General features: G+C 38.4%; 1 protein-coding gene across 16 annotated transcripts in view; it reads right to left on the reverse strand.

Annotated features, from left to right (window-relative positions):
- Positions 1 to 17,022, reverse strand: part of BCAS3 (BCAS3 microtubule associated cell migration factor) — a 569,341-nt gene that overhangs the window by 531,472 nt on the left and 20,847 nt on the right. The window lies entirely within an intron of this gene.

The following is a 17,022-nucleotide window of genomic DNA, read 5'->3' on the forward strand; positions in this document are numbered from 1 at the left end:
CAGGGTTTTTTTCTTGAACAAGTCAATGCCAGGTGGTCATTTTACGTGCTACAGTTCTGCTCCAACAATATCAAAAACTTAAGATAGCACACATTGAGGAAAGTATTCCTAACGGTAAAAAAGTAATTCTTTTGAAAGCTCCTAAAAGTAGGAGGAAGGAGGGGACAAGCTTTTTGTTTTATTTTTGCCTAGCTAACCACAAATGATTCAGTTAATGTCAGAGTGTCAGTATCTCCATAACCTACTCTGTATGCCATCAAGAAAAAAATGCAAACCACAAAAACCACCTAAAATGCATATTTGTGAGGACTAACAACTTATAGAACAGATATTTGCTAACCACATAAAGCAGACAGCAACCGAGTCTGTATTTTGGTCTTGACACTAAATTCAAAATACAAAACTTGAGGCAAGAAGGAAGTAAGTTTCAAAAACAATATGAAAACCGCAGAACATAAATAATGAATGGAATTTGTAATCATATTTTCATACTTCCAAATTTTTACACACATAGAGAGGAATATTTTAAGGCAACTTTAACCTTTCCCCTTCAGCCTGGTTTTTGAAAGGAAGATCAAAGAAAAGCAGTTTAAACTCACACGTTCCTCCGGTTATGCAACGCAGATTTAGACATTACACTTCAAAACTCGAGCCATTACTTCAGCATCACCAATCCAAATACCATTCCAGAGCTTTGAAGCAGCCCTAATGGTATCTTCCATTTGCAAGTAACACTTCTGTAGTCAAAAGATCTTACTCAGGGTGGATGTTAATGTAAAACCACTCAGACTACACAGACACACACGCCTGGAGGCAGACTGGAAGGTGTTCAGAAGCCAATGTAACACCATTACAGAGAGTGTCAGCCTAGCAGCTGTCATAAACACTTCATAATCACTCAGACACGAAAACTGGATTCCCTTTAACTCGTTATTTTATTTCATGCTGAATACATGTCCAATTGAAAAGGGAAAGAGAGAAAACAGTGCTGCAGATAAGCCAATTTTGGCTTATAGACTTTTTCCACTTTTAAAAGAGTTTGTCATATTGTAAACCTACCCTGATATAATCTGTTGATTGAAGATAGCTTTGCAGTAGATATCTAACCAAAGAGAAACGGATTATATCAAAAAGACGCCTAAGGTTTTTTTCTTCTGTAAAACAGGTATCACACAAACTTGTAATATTGACAAGATGATTAAAAAAATGACTGACAGGGGCTTCCCTGGTGGCGCAGTGGTTAAGAATCCGCCTGCCAATGGAGGGGACACGGGTTTGAGCCCTGGTCCGGGAAGATCCCACATGCTGTGAAGCAACTAAGCCCGTGCACCACAACTACTGAGCTTGCGCTCTAGAGCCCGCGAGCCACAACTGAGGCTGCGAGCCACAACTACTGAAGCCCGTGCACCTAGAGCCCGTGCTCTGCAACAAGAGAAGCCACCACAATGAGAAGCCTCGCACTGCAACAAAGAGTAGTCCCCGCTCGCCACAACTAGACAAAGCCCGCGCACAGCAATGAAGACCCAATGCAGCCAAAAATAAATAAATAAAATAAATAAATTTATTTTAAAAAAAAAATGACTGACAGCACCAATGGTCGCAGGAAATGGAGCAACTAGAACTCTCAGATATTGCAGATATAAGTGTGTAATGGTACAACCCCTTTGGAAAACTCCAGGTAATTTCTAATAAAGTTAAATACATGCCTAACCTATGACCCAGAAATTCTACTCCTAGAGTACATAAATCTACAATTATGTTCATAGGAGCTTTATTCACTATAGCCAAAAGCCAGAAACACAAATGCTCATCAAAAGAAGAGCTAAACAAACTGTGGTACATTCAATCCATGGAATAAAACCCAGTAATGAAAAAAAATTGAAAATACAAACTACTGGGACTTCCCTGGTGGTCCAGTGGAAGAGAATCCACCTTCCAATTCAGGGGACGCAGGTTCAATCCCTGGTCCAGGAACTAAGATCCCACATGCCGTGGGGCAACTAAGCCCGCATGCCACAACTACTGGGTGCACCCGCGTGCCACAAACCACAGCGCCTACACGCCCTAGAGCCTGCGTGCCACAACTAGAGAGAGAAAACACACACGCCACAACAAGAGAGAAGCGCGCACACCGCAATGAAGAGACTGCGCGCCGCAACGAAAGATCTCACATGCCTCAACGAAGATCCCGCGTGCCACAACTAAGACCCGACGCAGCTAAAAAAAAAAGGAAAATAAATAAAAATTTAAAAACAACTACTGCAACATGCAACAACATGGGTGAATTTTAAAAAGACATAGTGCAAAAGACAGACACAAAGTAGCACATACTGTGTACCTCTACTTATGTGAAGTTCAATGAGGCAAAGCTAATCTATGGTCAGAATAGTGATTACCTTGGGGCTAATAGTGACTGGGGAACTTTCTGAGTAAGAAAAATGTTCTACATTTTGTTCTCAATGGTAGTTTGACTTATTTGCGTATAAACATATATAAAACACACACACACAGTCATCAAACTACAGACTTGAGATTTGTACATTTTATAGTATGTATATCTTAATTTTTTAAAAGTGTCTGTCATAAATAAACTGTGGTACCTCCAGACAGTGGAATATTACCTAGCACTAGAAACAAATGCGCTATCAAGCCATGAAAAGACATGGGGGAAACTTAAATGCATATTACTAGGTGAAAGAAGCCAATCTGAAATGGCTACATACTGTATGATTCCAGCTATATGACATTCTGGAAAAGGCAAAACTACATGGACAGTAAAAAGACCAGTGGTTGCCAGAGAAGGGTGCTCACAAGACTTTTACAGTAGTGCATACATAGGCAGAACACAGAGGATATTTAGGGCAGTGAGACTATTCTGTATAACACTCTAATGGTGGGTACACGTCATTATACATCTGTCAAAACCCATAGCATGTACAACACTGGAAGTAAACCCTAATGTAAACCATGGACTCTTAGTGATAATGATGTGTCAGTGTAGGTTCATCGATTCTAACAATGCACCACTCCTGATGTGGAATGCTGGTAGCAGGGAGGCTGTGTGTTTGGGGGGGCAGGAGGTATATGGGAACTCTTTGTACTTTTAGCTCAATTTTACTATGAACCTAAAATTGCTCTAAAAAATAGTCTTTTTTGGGACTTCCCTGGTGGTGCAGTGGTCAAGAATCCGCCTGCCAATGCAGGGAACACGGGTTCGAGCCCTGGTCCAGGAAGATTCCACATGCCACAGAGCAACTAAGCCCGTGCGCCACAACTACTGAGCCCGCACTCTAGAGCCCGCGAGCCACAACTACTGAAGGCCACACGCCTAGAGCCCGTGCTCCACAACAAGAGAAGCCACCACAATGAGAAGCCCGCGCACCACAACGAAGAGTAGCCCCAGCTCACCACAACTAGAGAAAGCCCGCGCGCAGCAACGAAGACCCAACGCAGCCAAAAATAAATAAATAAATTTATTTTTTAAAATAAATAAAAAATAGTCTCTTTTTTAAGGCATCTATTAAAGAAGCTGAGCTGGTTAAATATGAGCTTCAATTTTTTTCATCTGTAAAACAGGAATAACACTAACTAGTTAAACTGACAGGATAATGAGACAATAATGGGCAATGTGCCTAAAATAATGTGTGTGGTACACTCCGATTTTTTTAAATAGTTGCCATTATTTATATTAATATTATGAAACTTTACTATGCAACACAAGTGTCAAAATTCCCCAAAGTATCCCAACACTGCTCAGTGTTCTACAGCACTCTACTGAATCCTCCAACATAGCACAAATCTCATAGACCAGGGCTTCTCAGCATTACTGACATTTTGGACTGAACAATTTTTGTTGTGGGAGGTTGTCCTGTACATTGTAGGATGTTTAACAGCATCTCTGGCTTTTATCCACTAGATGCCAGTAGCAGCTCCTAATAGTGACAATAAAAAATGTCTGCAGACATAGACAAATGTTTCCTTGAGGGCAAAATCACTCCCATTTGGGAAGCACTGACATAGACTGCAATTATGTCGTGACCGCGCACAAGTAAAATATGATCTCCTCAAGGCAGGGCTCAGCCCTTAGTTACATTTACACCTCCTAATACATGGCATAGACCCTAAAGTTTCAGTATGGCTGAACGGAAAAATGAGACTTCTGTTAATTAATTTACAAAAGGAGATTTTAGGAAGAAGGGATAAATTGGGAATGGAATGGAATGAGAGCAAACAACAAAAGATTATGAAATTTAGTTTGGATCTTTCTGATATTGAGTCTCTAGCATACTTTGATGAAAATATCCAGCAAAAGGCTGAAATCTTGAAACACATTTATTAAACGTGTATACACATATATACATGTGCATATATATATATACACGTACATGTGTAAATATATATGTAAATACACACACACACACAAACACACACACCCTACTAACTGCCAGACAATGTACTTGGCACCAGAGATACAAAGACCATTAGACATGATCACAGTTCTAGAGAGCCTTATGAAGAATTCTCCCAACTGCTAATGTAAAATCAAGATTCCCAGAAAATACTGAAACTCACAGGTAAGTCGAATCAAAAATTAGGAAATCAGAAATTCTCCATTTCATTCCTTTGGTCCTATGTCCAAAATTCAAACATTACATTGAATATGAGCAAAATTTAGAAAATAGAAATCCTAGTTCCATTTCTTTTTAAGGTCCCCAGAAAACTAATACTTTCTATTATCTCACTCTTCCCACCTGAAAAAAATGAGACAATTGATTATTGCCAATTAACTTGAATGAATATTAAGGGAAAGAACAGGTTTATAATGGATAGCACTTTAATAATTTTAATATTTAATAATACGGATATTTCAGTTCCATTTTTAAACAATTCTTACTAAAGCGGGTGTGTGGTGTGTGTGTGTACATATATATGCACAGTAACTCTTTGGTATTCTTAACTACACGCAACAACTTTTCCCATCAAATTATATGTACCTAAGCCAGTAGTTTCAACCAAAATTTTCTCTGGAGTCGTGGTTCTTAACCAGAGGATGTTTGGCAATGTCTGGAGACGTTCTTAATTGTCACAATTCAGGGAGTTGCTTTGGGCATCTAGTAGATGGAGGCCACAGATGTGGCAACTACAATGTATAGAATAGCCCCCCATAACAAAGAATCACCTGGTCCAAAACGCCAATAATGGCAAGAATGAGTCACAAACATACGTAATTTGTATTTGCATACTTTCATGCATTATAATTTTAGTTAATTTCTTATTTAAAATAGTATTTGCCTTTTAAAACAATTATTTATTGATTTTGTTATCACTTCTGATAGTTCACATCAAGCTGACCAACACTCTTTAAACCAGAAACGTACACATAAAGAAAGAAGATAAAAAGCAAGGCATAAATGAGAACCATGTGATCAATGCACACTCTGTCTAGCTGCAAATAACCCCTAGGCCAGAGTTGAAGAATATTTATATGTGGTCAATCGAAAAAAAAAAATGGACTTAAGTCTCAAGATTAATCATTGTGTCTGCAGATGAAAATCTGAGTTCATGGGCTTCCCTGGTGGCACAGTGGTTAAGAATCTGCCTGCCAATGCAGGGGACACGGGTTCAAGCCCTGGTCCGGGAAGATCCCACATGCCACAGAGCAACTAAGCCCGTGTGCCACAACTACTGAGCCTGCGCTCTAGAGCCTGCAAGCCACAACTACTGAGCCCACGTGCCACAACTACTGAAGCTCGCGTGACTAGAGCCCGTGCTCCACAACAAGAGAAGCCACTGCAATGAGAAGCCCACTCACCGCAACGAAGAGTAGCCCCCCGCTCACTGCAACTAGAGAAAGCCCGAGCGCCGCAACGAAGACCCAACAGCCAAAAATAAATAAATAAATATATATATTAAAAGAAACTGAGTTCATATCATATGACTCCATCTAGATACAGTTCAAAATGGGCAAAATGACCATAATTTATGGTGTTAAAAGTCAATGTGGGGAAAAAAAAAAAAAAAATCAATGTGGGGGCGGGGGATGAATTGGGAGATTGGGATTGACATGTACACACTAATATGAATAAAATAGATAACTAGTAAGAACCTGCTGTATAAAAAATAAATAAAATTTTAAAAAAAATCAACATAGGGACTTCCCTGATGGTCCAGTGGTTAAGACTCTGTGCTTCCAATGCAGGGGACACCGGTTCGATCCCTGGTCAGGGAACTAAGATCCCACATGCTGCTCAGCACAGCGAAAAAAAAAAAAAACAATGTAGTAGGTCAATTATATCGAAATAAAACTGGAAAAGACAAACTACAAAATTTTTTGAAAAATCACTGTAAATGTCTATTTCCTGGTTTTGATACTGTACTACAGTTCACATAAGATGTCACCTCTGGGGGACACAGGGGGAACTGTACCCTGAACTCTAATATTCTGCAACTTCCCATGAGTCTATAATTATTTCAAAATAAAAAGGTTTTAAAAATCAATTTGAAAAGAGACCAAAAAAACAAACAAACAAAAAGAGCAAAAACACAGAGCTGGCAAGAATTACATGCTCATACTTGGTGGGGAAAGAATGGTCCTTTCAGGAAATGGTGCTGAATGAGTTAGTTGTTTTTTTTTCTTTTTTTAATTCAAAAAAGCCTTGACCCCTATGTCATACCATACACCAAAAATTTCAAAAGGATTATAAACCTAAAGATAATAACAACAACCTTCTAACAGAAAACACAGGAGAATATCTTCATGGCCTTAGAGTAAACAAGGATACAAAAAGCATTAAGAATAGAGTAAACCAGGCTTCCATGGTGGTGCAGCGGTTAAGAATCCGCCTGCCAATGCAGGGGACACGGGTTTGAGCCCTGGTCGAGGAAGATCCCACGTGCCACAGAGCAAATAAGCCCGTGCGCCGCAACTACTGAGCCCGCACACCACAACTACTGAAGCTTGCGCGTCTAAAGCCCGTGCTCCACAACAAGAGAAGCCACTGCAATGAGAAGCCCACGCACCACAACAAAGAGTATCCCCTGCTCGCCGCAGCCGCAACCAGAGAAAGTCCACGCACAGCAACGAAGACCCAAGGCAGCCAAAAAAAAAAAAAAAAAAAAGAATAGAGTAAACCACTTAAAATCTGATCTGGATTTCTTTCATCAAAAGACAATATTAATAAAGTGAAAATGTAAGAAAACCTATAAAGAAGACTATTAGGACAAATGATGAGACCAGAAAATGGACTGTGGATTACAAAATAGTATTGTATCAAATTTAAATGTCCTGGTTTTGATAAGAGTGCTATGGTTGTAAAATATAATGTGCTTATTCCCAGGAAATATATACTGAATTATTTATGGAAAAGGGGGGCATAAATTCTCCTACTTATAAATGGTTCAGAAAAAAATCTTCACAGAAAAAAAAAAATGAGAGAATGATAAAGCAAAAGGGGCAAAATGTCCTTCATTGGTAAATCTGGGTAATGAGTAACAGGGGTTCCTTGTACTAGTTATAAAATTTTCTGCAAGTTTAAAATTACTGCAAAACAAAAGCATCTTTAAACCCCCACAATGAGATACCAACACATACACAAAAAAATGATTAAAATTAGTAAGACTGACAATACTAAGAGCTAATGAAAATGTGGAGCAAATGAAACTTTCATACGTTGCTGGTAGGAGTACATATTGGTAAAACCACTTTGGAAAACTGGTTGGCAATATCTACTAAAGTTAAACATACACCTACACTATGACACGCAAATCCAAGAGAAATGGGTGCAGCATATACCCACCAAGGAACACTTACAAGAACGTCAGAGCAGCTTTATCCATAATGCTCAAAAAGTAGAACCAACAAAAATGTCTATCAGGTGTATAACAAACTTTTAAAAATGCACTGTGGGACTTCCCTGGTGGTCCAGTGGTTGGGAGTCCGCCTTCCAATGCAGGGGACCCGGGTTCAATCCCTGGTCAAGGAACTAGGATCCCACATGCCGGGGACAGCTGGGCCTGCGTGCCTCAACTACTGAGCCCGCGTGCTCTGGAGCCCGAGCGCCACAACTAGAGAGAAGCCTGAGTGCCATAACGAAGAGCCTGCATGCCGCAACCAAGACCCGACACAGCCAAATATATAAATAAATAAAATTTTTAAAAATAAATAAAATAAAATGCGTTGTATTCATGATAAAATAGTATATAGCAAAAATGAGAACAAATTACTTCTACGCACGATAACATGAAAGAATCTCATAGTCACACTGTTGAGAGAAAGAAGCCAGACACAAAAGAATAGATTGGGTTATCTGCGTCCCCCCATCCCCCCCTTTTTTTAAGTTCAAGAATAGAAAAAGCTAATCTCTGGTGATAGAAGTCAGAATAGTGGTTACGTGGAGGTATGAGGACAGTATTGACAGGAAAGTGGCATGAGAGACTCCTGAGTTGCTGGAAACGTTCTGTCTTAAGCTGAGTGGTGCCCAGAAGGTTACATACACATATAAAAATTCAGTCTGCACACTTACGATCTGTGCACTTTATGATATTTAACATACGCAGTAACATTTATAAGAAAAGAAAAAGCTGTCTTCCACACACTCGTAGGTCAGCTTGTGTCCAAAGAATATCTTCCATTTTAGAGTGGAAAAACATCAAAAATACTTCAAACAAGAAAAATACCAATTTATAATAATAAATTTCAAACTCACTTTTCAAATCAACAAAAGTCACATAAAGCCACTATTTAAACATTGGAAAGACTAAACTTCAGATACAAGACTTCTCTAAAGTGACACCTTAAGAAACATACACTACAAAAAAAATTTTCCTCTACTAATATGAATGGATTCCACAATTTACTTCAATATTATTCTTCATTTCTGCTTCTATTCACTCCATGACACCCAAAGATTTTTCATTGCCAGGTGACTAAAGAGCCATCCATTACTTCTCTTTCCAGTAATAAGACACTGGACCAAAAAAAATAAGACTACTCTCAACAAAGGCAATTTTTTGATTTGGGTCCATATTCAAACCTTCTCTGCTTGCCAGTTACCCAAATCACTGACTTTATATTGTTCCCAAATGAAACCCATAAAAATTGTTTCCTGGCTAGCAATCTTGACATGGCAAGGTCTGTTGGCACCCAACTTCTAACAAATAATAAACTAATTGGAATTCACCTCAAATATGTCCTTGCATGTTTTCTCTAAAGTTTTTTGTGTAAAGGCAACACAAAAAGTGTAAAAGCTACACTAAAAGCTTTAGGGCAAATCTTTCAAGGGAACAGCTATACTTTTCTTAGCTCAATGTGTTAGCGACACCTTGTGTTATTTCTTTGCAGTACATGCAAAAGCTCCAAGAAAACACTTCAAATCTTAACTTATTGAACCTAAAAATATACTGTTTCATACAATGCAACTCTCATCTTCTAGGTGCTGTAATGAATACATTTTCAAGATTTGTTTAAGATATTAAGCATTTCAAAAGAGGATGAGAAAGCTAAGTAACCATTTAACAGCAAAAAAGTATGGAAAAATTTCAGAACTTTTTACAAAGGTACTATCTTGAAAATTTTTAATGACAACACTTTATTATTTAAACTATACAGTGCAATTTTGCCTTATAAAATTTTCAACATAATGTAAGTCTAATTCTAATAATCAAATTCTATTTCTTCTAAAACTATGCCATCTTACATACCAGGCAGCACCAGCCCCAAATCAAGATCTTGGAAACATCTTTGATTCTTCTCTTCTAAATGTTTTATCAGTTACCAATACAACTAACTCAGTTCAGGCTCTCAACATCTCCCAAGTAGACAATGTGAAACTGACGGGCCTCAGCTGACAAGAGGAGCTCAGACAGCTGGGACTTGTGGGGCTCAGGCTCCGTGCCCGCATCCAACAACAGGAACAGCGACAACCACCAACGGCCTTAGTTGCACAGCATGTGGGATCTTCCTGGACCAGGGTTCAAACCCGTATCCCCTGAGGTGGCAGGCGAATTCTTAACCACTGCGCCACCAGGGAAGTGAAACTGACTCCTAACTGGAGTCATATCCTTCTCATATCCTTTTCTTTTCTCCTTTACTCTCTATTCATTCCAAAGCCACTGCAAAACCAACCTTTATTGAATATGGATTTTGGAATGTATCTCTGTTACTCAAAGATTCTTAATGAATTCATAGTGGGGGAAAAATTAATAAATCCAAATCCTCATCCTGCAATTCAAATCTCCTCCCTGAAACTTCTATATCTCATTGCATGTCCCCGGAGAGCTTACAACCACTAAAATGAATATTAATGATCACAGAGATGTTACTTGTGCTAAATGAAATAACAGATGACGGCACAATGTCTAAAACACACCCACTGTCATGAACAACTCCTCTTCCAACTGGTTGCCCGCTGATACTGCTTGTCAAACCATGTTATGAAGGCTCAATTACTTTTTTTTTTTTTTTTTTTTGATTTCCATTCTGGCACAAACAGATACGTCTGTAAATGACAAACACAGGTTTGGATGATGCGCAACTGGCAAACAGCTATAGGTTTCCAAAAGCTTACTCTCAACTTCTGTACTTATCTTGTTGCAAACAGTAACAAACATTTCACTGACTGTCAACAGTTCACGGACCAGCAACAGTCCATAGTCCACAAACTCACCGTCTTTCCACCCAAATCTGCTCCTTATCACTCCCTATTTTTTTTAATAAATTTATTTATTTTATTTATTTATTTTTGGCTGCGTTGGGTCTTTGCTGCTTCCTCTAGTTGCGGCGAGCGGGGGCTACTCTTTGTTGTGGTGCGCAGTCTCCTCACTGCGGTGGCTTTTCTTGTTGCAGAGTAGGGGTTCTAGGTGCACGGGCTTCAGTAGTTGTGGCGCATGGGCTCGGTAGCTGTCACACCCTATTTTTATAAGAGGCATCACTGTCTACCTCTGTTCAAAGCTCTCCATTGGCTTCTACAACTCAATTTTTTTAACAGGCAAAAAAACTGTACAGATAATCCCTAAAAGATATTCAAATGGCCAACAAATATATGAAAAAGCATTCAACATTATTAGTCATCAGGGAAATGCTAACTAAAACCACAAGGTATCACCCACCAGAATGGCTAAAATTAAAAAGATGGGACTTCCCTGGTGGTCCAGTGGCTAAGACTCCACGCTCCCAATGCAGGGGGCTCAGGTTCAATCCTTGGTCAGGGAACTAGATCCCACATGCCACAACTAAGAGTTCGCATGCCGTAACTAAAAAAAAAAAAAATTAAAATGATGGACACAACACCAAATGTTGGCAAGGATATAGTACAACTCATACATTGTTGGGGGAAATGTAAAACGATACAACTACTTTGGAAAAAATGTTTGGAAGTTTGTTATAAAACTAACTATATTCCTACCCTATGAAGCAATGAATTCCACTTGTAGATATTTACCTAAGAAAAATAAATGCATACGTTTACAAAAAGACTTACAGAAGAATCTTCACGGCAGCTTCATTCATAACAGGCAAAAGCTATTAATAGGCCAGCTATCCTTCATTAAGAGAAGGGATAAACTATGGTATATTCATATATTGGAATACTATTCGGCAATTAAAAGGGACAATCAACAAGAGCGAATCTCACAAACATTATGCTGAGTGAAAGGAGCCTTACACAAAAAGAGTCCATACTGTATAATAGTACAGAAAGTTCTAAAACAGGCAAAACTAATCTACAATGGAAAAAAAAATAACAGTGGTTGTTTCAGGGATGGGATGGAGGAAAAATTGAGAATAGGCATGAAGGAAATGTCTTGAGTGATAATCAAGATCTACTGTATATCTTGACAGAGATTTGGGTTGCCATGCACTTGTCAAAGTTCAGGAAATTTACATATTAAGATTTGTATATTTAATTGTGTGTAAATTTTACATTAAAAAACTAATCAAATATTGAACATTAGTTAATGAAAAAGTAGTTAGGGGAAAGTATGCTGATGTTTGCAATTCACTTTGAAATGAATCCAATAAGATCTACAGGTGGAGACAAAGTAAGTACAGTAAAAATTTTCATGGTATAATCTAGGTGGTGGGTATACGTGTTTTCCCTGCGAAACTTTTGAAGTTCTTCCAATGGTACAAAGCTCATCTTGTAAGCTTTACCTTACAAAACTCTAGCCCACCCACCTCTGAGACACCATTTAGCATTCTTCACCTGCCCACTGAGCTCCACCAAATTGCCTCTTTGCTATTCTTAAATATAGGAAATATAATCCGGACTTCCCTGGTGGCTCAGTGGTTAAGAATCCACCTGCCAATGCAGGGAACACGGGTTCGAGCCCTGGTCCAGGAAGATCCCACAGGCTGTGGAGCAACTAAGCCCGTGTGCCATAACTACTGAGCCTGCGCTCTAGAGCCCGTGAGCCACAACTACTGAAGCCCGTGTGCCACAACTACTGAACCCGCGCACCCTAGAGCCCGTACTCCGCAACAAAAGAAACAACCGCAATGAGAAGCCCATACACCGCAACCAAGAGTAGCCCCCGCTCGCCGCAACTAGAGGAAGCCCGCACACAGCAACGAAGACCCAAAAATAAACAAAATTTTAAAAATAACAACAACATAATCCTATGAGAGAGTACTGCCTTTGAATGCCCCTCCCTCAAATACCCATAAGTATCACTCCTCCACACTTCTGCTCAGAGGGTCTTTGAGAGAGGCTTTCCAAGACCCCCTCATATAATATAGCAACCCACAACAATATCAACCACCCCACCTTAACACTTGGTAACTTGTTTATTATCAAAGCATGGTACATGTTTATTATCATCTTCCCCACCCTCCAACCCACCTACCTAGAATGGAAATTCCATAAGAATAATGGTTTTGTTTTGCTCATTGTTGTTTTCCCAGCACCTTGAACAGGGTCTGGCATATAAAAGGCAATCAATAAATCTTTGCTGAGTGAATGAATTAATAAATGAATGAGGCAAGTATAAATGGCATGGCTTTACAAGAATGCAATTTGGTAAATCTATCAAGAGTTTTAGTATATTTACTTTTATTGATCTCTCCAAATTACATGATCATAAAGATATTTATCTCAATATTCTTTAAGAAGAAAAAAACTTAAGAAATCTAAATCAATGTCCCACTATAGAGAAAAGAACATTTCCACCTCAGAGCCTCTGACTTCACTACTTGCTGTTCCAGTCTTACTGTGGCTAAATCTTAATTAACTTTTATGCCGCTTCCTTATTATAATCTCTTACTATTTTCTTCATATTACAATTTGTCTATTAATTTATTTTTATTTAAATCCATTTCTCCTTCTAGCTCCATTCAGCAAAGGTCATGTCTATTTTGCTCAAAATACATACTTTATCCAAGAATTGTAATGAATAAATGAACAATTTTTACGTTCTCACAGTTCATGGTACCAAGTCAATCTATGTGTAAAACTGGCCAGAAAAAAAAAATCAAGAATGTAAGCAAGAGAGGATGGGAGGAGGACGCAAGAAGGAGGAGATATGGGGATATACATTTATGTATAGCTGATTCACTTTGTTATACAGCAGAAACTAACACACCGTTGTAAAGGAATTATACTCCAATAAAGATGTTTAAAAAAAAAAAAAAAGAATGTAAGCAAGATATTTTAAAATAACTGAAGTCCCTACCAGGGACTTCCCTGGTGGTCCAGTGGTTAAAATTCCTCGCTCCCAATGCAGGGGGCCTGGGTTCGATCCCTGGTCTGGGAACTAGATCCCGCACGCCGCAACTAAGAGCCCACATGCCGCAACTAAAGATCCTGCATGTGGCAGCGAAGATCCCGTGTGCTGCAACTAAGACCTGGCACAGCCAAATAAATAAATAAATATTTTTTAAAATAAATAAAATAAAATAACTGAAATCAATGCAAAGATAACAAGAGCTAAAAGAACTATGGGAGTTAAGAAAGGAAGAATACACAACTACTGTTTTTTTCTTATGACTCCCATAAAATTATTCGGTCTTTAGTCCATGTACATGTATAACTTTGATTTTTTTTTTTTAATTAAGAATTTTAAGCAAGAGAGTCTATATTTACATTACCAAAAAGAGGCAATGTCACTGTTAGGCACAGGTGGGAAAAGGGCCTATTTATCCAGAATATCAACATCACAAATAATCATTCCTTCTTATGTTGCATCAGATGTGTTGAAAGAAGGGGCCTGACAGCTTGGGAAAGCTATGAAAGCTGGTGTTTTCCTGCAGCCATCTCATACACAAAGTGGTAGTGATGGGGCAGCAGAGAAATTACTTCTGCACAGTTCTGCTTCTGAGCTAACTCCACTTAACTATATTCCTAGATATCATCTAAGCCTTGTTCATATTTGTGCACTTACATAAATAGACAATTTTTTTACATGTTTAGCCAGGATGTTTATTTTCTTAATCTGAGACTCACAGGTGGGACAGTTACATAAAATCAACAGAAGGGAACCCTGTGCACAAACTTGAAGAAAAAACTGAGTTGTAGTTTGGACAGGGTTTGATTTCTGCCCACCCGCACTTACTGAAAAGCAAGTACAATTTATGGTCTGCGAAGATCCCTAAGAGCCAGGATTATTTCTAGGTTGACCAACATAAGCTCCCCAGTGTCTAGCACATGGTAACACTTAAGTGATTACTGAATAACTGACTAGTGATAAACAAGTTTCAGAAGGGTTTAGTTAGAGTAATGGGTAACAGTCACACTAGTCTATAGAAGATGAATATATGAAGGTACTTCGTAACCTATTACAATGAAAACTAAAACTAAGGTGCCATACTACTTGCATGGCGTATCTTCTGCTATCACATAGGGGAAATAGAGCTCTTAGATCATGGGCTGTGAATCTGAAGTCAGAACTGGATTTGAATTCCAATTCCACCTCTTATAAGTAGTGTGACCTTACCAGCTGTAAAACAGGATAACTTCTCCCTCACAGCATACAACAGATGAGATAATGTGTATATAAAGTTCTCTGAACATAGTAAGAGCTCAATCAGTGCAACAGAAGGAGCTTATTTTTCCAAACTGCCTTCTAATTCTTGAACCAGTCCTCACGGGGCTATACTACTACAACAGTAAATAACTGTCAGGGACTTCCCTGGGGGTCCAGTGGTTAAGAATCCACCTTCCAATGCAGGGGACTCAGGTTCGATCCTTAGTCGGGGAACTAAGATCCCACATGCTGTGGGGCAACTAAGCCTGAATGCTCTGGAGCCCACGCGACACAACTAGAGAGAAGCCCGCGAGCCGCAATGAAAGATCCCGCATGCCACAACCAAGACCCAATGCAGCCAAATAAATAAATAAACAAATAAATAAAAACAACTGTTAGTCAATGAAAATTCCATGAAGAAAAGATTATTTAAATCTCTCAAAATACAATCTGGGCATAAGAATTACTTTAAAGAAGTAATTTCCTCTTAAGACCTTTAAGTTACTCAGAGCCAGACACAAATTAACTATTAAAGGTGATACCTCTAATTATAACCAAAGCAAGTGGGTAGCCTGAGTACCACCAAAGAAATGTCCTCAATCCAGTCAACATCCCTAATCCCACAAGGCCCAACCTTGTTAAAGCTCTAGCTTCCTCGTTGCCTTCAAGTCTGTCAACAGTGTAAAGAATCAAAATGTAGTCTCTATTAATAAGAAAAAGTTACATTTACATAATCCTCTCCTCTTGAACACAACCTAGAAATATTTCTCTTGGTAGGAAAAAGCAAGCAAGCAAAGAATGCCATGTTTTAAGTCCTCTGTCTATGCCTTTGGCCATGATACTTAAATTACAAACAACATTGCAGGGCCTTGAAAAAACGTCAACTACACATCCCCAAAGGCAAAAAAACGAGGACACTCATTCCATGACATACCAACAGGATTCTTCTATCTCTGCAAAATAAAGCCAATCTTTAAAAGTAAGAAATATAAAACCTAAAATCCTAAATACCTAATGATATATAATTATTATAAGATTAGACGGAAGACCAAAGTTCATTATAAGTGATTTATCAAAGAATAAACAATATTTTTACTTAGAATATTAAAGAATTATGCAGTTCAATGTATTCATTACTTAATAATCCTTTAGCCAAATTCTGCACTCAGGAACATCCTGAATTTCATTAAATTTGAGGTAATATATGTTTGCTTATATATGGTTACTTTAAGAAGTAACCATAATATGCAAAAGAATCAAAAAGAAAGGGAAAAAAATTCTAGCTGAACCACCCACTAACAAGAGGCTTCAAACAATGTGGTAAATGCATCTATTAATGGCACAAATTAAAATTCTATTGGCTCCAGGCCTCCAACTGCAAAAAAAAAAAACACACACAATAAAGGGTCCACCCGCCAACTCCCCCCCCACCCCAAAATCTGCAGGAGAGACATGATATCTAGGCCATGCCAAACAGCAGAATATAACTAAGTACACGCCAAAGTATGCAGTCCCTACTACACTTCACTGAGCTGTGATCCTACCAAGCCTCTTCCTCTTTTAGTACACTTTATTTTTGGTCATCCCAAAGAGGAACATGTAGGATTGAAGAGGGAAACTGGGAATAGTATTTGGCAATTTAAAACATTTATTAAAATTATGACTTATCCTATATAGATACAAAGACACAAAATAACCTTTGTTCAAATTCATGTATTACATCATTGTTTCTAATACCAGAAAGGGGGTGGGGGGGTGGAAATTTAAGTTTTTCCGATAATAGGAAACAAGTTACGTAAATTAAGGAAAATCCAAAAAACATAATTATAAGCAGTTATAAATTCCATAGAGAAGGTCTCTGAATACTGATTTATAAGTAAAAAACAGCAATGTACAGACTGAGTTGTATAATATGTTCCCTTCTGTTAAGGAAGGGCAGGATGGGAGAATTATATGTATATATGTTTTTATTAGCATAAAATATAGCTATAAGGAAAAGAAACATAACTAGAAATCCTAGAAAACTAGAAACTGCTCAAGATAAGGGAAATTGGGGACAGCAGTGGT

This window comes from Balaenoptera borealis, assembly GCF_965194805.1.
Source record: "Balaenoptera borealis genome assembly, chromosome: 20".
NCBI classification, from domain to species: Eukaryota; Metazoa; Chordata; class Mammalia; order Artiodactyla; family Balaenopteridae; genus Balaenoptera; species Balaenoptera borealis.